Raw genomic sequence first — 4,191 nt, 5'->3', positions numbered from 1 at the left:
TTTGACATACAAAGGAAATAATTAGTTTAAAGTTATTTTTTTTAATATTTCACAAGATCTTCAGTATAAAAAAAAAATTTAGATCAATCAATTCACTGGCTTATTTTCCAGAATTTCCTCTATATTAAAAAAAACAAAAAGAAAAAAATCTGTTGATGTATGTATCTTGTGATGGAATAAAAAAAAAAATATATTCCAAAAATCATGTAAATTGATCAAGTAGTTTTATTAAGAAAATCAAATTTTATGAGTAAGAGAGGAATGACCTTCTCGCATCACTATCTTGAAAAATGATCTCAGGACATAACACAAGAATAATTCAAACTTGCACGATTTTTCTAATGTCTATGAATTTCCATTGATCACTTAAAAGTGATTTTCTTTATAAAAGTAAAGCTACTTGATCAATTTTACTTGATTTTTGGAATATGATGCTTTTGTTTCATAACAGTTGCATACATTGTACAGATTTTTTCTTTAGTTTTGTTTATAGTATAGTGAGAATTGTGGACAATACCTTTTTAATATTCAAAAATCTAATGTTTAATTTTTTTTTTTTTTTATATATATATATATATACAAAAAATATATATAGATGTTTCTTAACTGAATTTTATTCCTAAAATATAAGTAACTAGCAGGGAGACCCCACGTTGCCCGGAATTGAATGATCAAATATTTCACATTCCTATATTTTTATTGTCATCGAAATTCGTGAAATCGTCCAGGAGGAAGCTTCACATGCCTCTATGCAGTAACTTGGTTCAAAATGTTATTCTACATCTTTCTAGTTAAGGGAAAAAAAAACATTTAGAAATTTATGTACAGAGTTTGAACCTACAGACTACATCATGCAAAAAAAAAAAACGCTACCAACTTCTCCACAGTAGAATTTTCACGGCCCATTGTTCTATCATTGTTGCTAAGCAACGACATGGAAAAAATGGCTTTACCGATGATAGATAAATTAAAATAATGGTTTTGATTATCTAATTATCAGGGGTATTCTGAGACAAACCTTAACTAAAATCACTCCCAGACTTATATACTAAAAATTCTGTAAATTTTAAAGATAATCTGGTCAGCAATTTCGGTGTCTATAAAGAATGAACTCTCACACATACACACAAAGTTGCATTTATATAATTGTAGATTAGTCTATACACGCAAATGAGCAAATGTCTTTAATCTTTTCTTTTCTCTCTCTGTATCCATCCTTTGAATTTAATAATTGTCTGTTTTACATTTAGTTTTGAATTGTGGGTCTTGTTTAATGGAGAATCGATTTCTACGGAGAATTGTTAACTGAAGAAAAAAACAAACTTGTTTTTCCTTTTCCATGTTAGACTATATTCCTGTTATAATGATATTTAAAATGTCCAGTCTTTTGTACTGTTAAGTTTGGAGGCAGATAAAAATGGCTATGAAAAAAAAAATTGGTTGTGTCCAAAAAAGTGTTTGTGGATTTGGGTGCCAAACTTACCACTAAAAGAGCCTTCTAGAAAAATGTTATTTCTATTATGACAAACTGAGATATTTTCGTTTTTATCTATTTTTTCCCATTATGAAACACGAAAGCTTATCAAACAAAAAAAAAATTGATAAAACATAACACCGTCCATGACTCTTGGAAAAAAAAATTTTTCTACAAATTTTTTTGTTATCAAAATTAAATTGATATTAAACTTTTAATTCATGCATATTTTTGCTGTAACTACTCATGTTGACTTTGAATAATATATGAAATTAATGGTTTAGGGGTTTCTAGAAATGGGTCAGTTAAAAGGGGAGGAGATTCTAGTTTGTGTGTCCAAAACTGAATAATTTCTTTTAACTTTCAAAAAAAAAATTCTTAATCAGTATTTTTCATCCATTGTCATTTTATAGGAACAAATGTTTGTTTTTTTTAACTATTCCTATAGTAATTACTTTTAGTATAAATTTTTAACTACTTTTTCAGTTTGTATTTCATTATTTTCACTCCTCATACCATCACTTTTAGATTAGGGGTTAGGGTTATTGAACTTTTGCTTTCCAATCATCGTCACACCCTCTTCCAGTTTCTACTGTGCGCACGTGTGTGTGCTTATGTTAGTGTTATTTATATTATACAATTGTATTGATTAGCCATCTATACCACTGGGTTCAGAGATTATGGTGAATCAAATCTGTGGGGTTGAATATCATCTACCTCCTATCTTCAGTAGCTTTAGGCCAGTTACTGAAGACAATGGTTAATAACCCCACAGGTTTAACTTTTCCAGTAATTTCAGAATATGACTAGTCTATATATAATTGCACCGTATCATAAATGGTACTTGTACAGTTTAGTCAAGATATTCAAAAATGGAAATAGCAAAAAAAAAAAAAAAAAAAAAGTTTAAATTTCATGTATCCATTATGGAACAAAATTCTCCGAAAAAAAAAAAAAAATTTCACTTAATTTCATCAAGTAGTGTTTTTTTTTTTTTTTTTTTTTTTTTTTTTTTTTTTTTTTTTTTTTACAGCGAGAAAACAATTTATGATACCGAGCAAAATGTTCGATTTTTAGGAAGAAAAGATAGTATTAAAGATGGTGAGGGGGTGTCAGCGCTTTAACTGGAGTTATCTCCCTTTGGCATTTCTAAAATTCAAACAAATTTTTTTTTTTAATTCAAGATGGCTGCCTTCAACGTGCTCTCATAAAAACGTGTTTTTCCGCTGTAAAAAAAACTACTTGATGAAATTAAGTGAAATTTTTTTCAGAGAACTTCGTTCTATAACTGATACATACAATTTAAATTTTTTTCGATATTTTCATTTTTTAATGTCTTGACTAAACTGTACAAGTACCTCATAAATATATATTGCAGCTTGATGTCTACTGTACAGACTCTCATGTTCAACTATGGTGGTTGCTTTTTTTCTTCTTAGCATTGAAGAATTTGTTATATAGCTCTTTTATAGTTATCTTGTATATATTACGAAAACATTTAAAAAAAAACAAAAAAAAAACAAACATTGTTTGGTGTCCTTTTAAAAGTGTCCAATGTCACTGCCGTATTTCTGGTCCAATGTCTTCCATTTCAATCTGAATGTTTTCTTGTCCTCTTCTATCGTTTGTTTGCTCATTAACGACTGTTTATTGTTGGGTTTTACCAAAAATTTAAATAGAACTGTGAAAGCCATTTGTCTGTGGCATGTCTTTTACTTACGGATTAGATCCATTTTCTTCTAAGCCTGACGCGATCTCTACTAAATGTCAAATTTATTGTCTGATCAAGTACATTTCCTTAGTCGATAAGTACTTATTTCTACAATATATTTACACTCTTTCCCTCTCTTTGTTACACTTAGGAATACAAAGTTTTGAGATTAATAAGTGGAAAAAAAAAAATGAAGAAAACTAACCATTCATTGACGATTAATTCATGAGGAAAATATGAGAAGAATATGTATCACTTGGATTCTTCCAGCTACTGTTCTAAAATCTAGTGTTATTTTCAGTTTCGGTTGATGTAACCTTTGACCTTCTTCAGGTGTATCTTGTCAAATCTTGAGGTCAAACTTCCATGTTATTTAAAGATTCCGGAGTTCGACAAGGTATACCTAAAGAAGGTCGGACGTTAAATCAATTGAAACAATAACACTCAAGATGAGAATAGTAGTCCAAATAAAAAAAAAATAATCAATCCTCATCTCAAAATTTGAAAAATATGGGACGACTAGTTATCCATGGCAAAATTAACATTATCCACCCAAAGTGTGCAGGTAGACTTAAATTTTATTTATGAATATTATTACTTTGTGTTCCTATTAACTTAACCCCCTCCTACCCCATGAGGGTAGACTCTGACACAAGGTCAGTTTTTAATATGGGGGAAATCCAGCTTCCCAGATATGACTCTGGACTGGAACAAAAATTAAAATTGCCACAGTCTAGAAGGACTTTTTCTTCATTGACGAAGGATAGAAAAGTCTAAATGCAGCATCAATGCTACACTTTGCTTCTAGCCAAAAGATATCTTGTATTATTTAAAGAAAGAGATAACATCTCTAGAGCTAAAAAATCAGAATAAAAGATTGTAGACTTATAGGCTGTTCAGGAGTTGTAAAATTGTAGGTTAGTCATGAGCCATCGCTAAGTTAAACTTGGCTGTATTGAATGAACATAAAGTTAGAATTTGGCACAATGTTGTAATATATATAAAA

This window comes from Euprymna scolopes, chromosome 25 (assembly GCF_053919585.1).
Source record: "Euprymna scolopes isolate OS-2025 chromosome 25, ASM5391958v1, whole genome shotgun sequence".
NCBI classification, from domain to species: domain Eukaryota; kingdom Metazoa; phylum Mollusca; class Cephalopoda; order Sepiida; family Sepiolidae; genus Euprymna; species Euprymna scolopes.
This window is presented reverse-complemented; position numbering follows the sequence as displayed.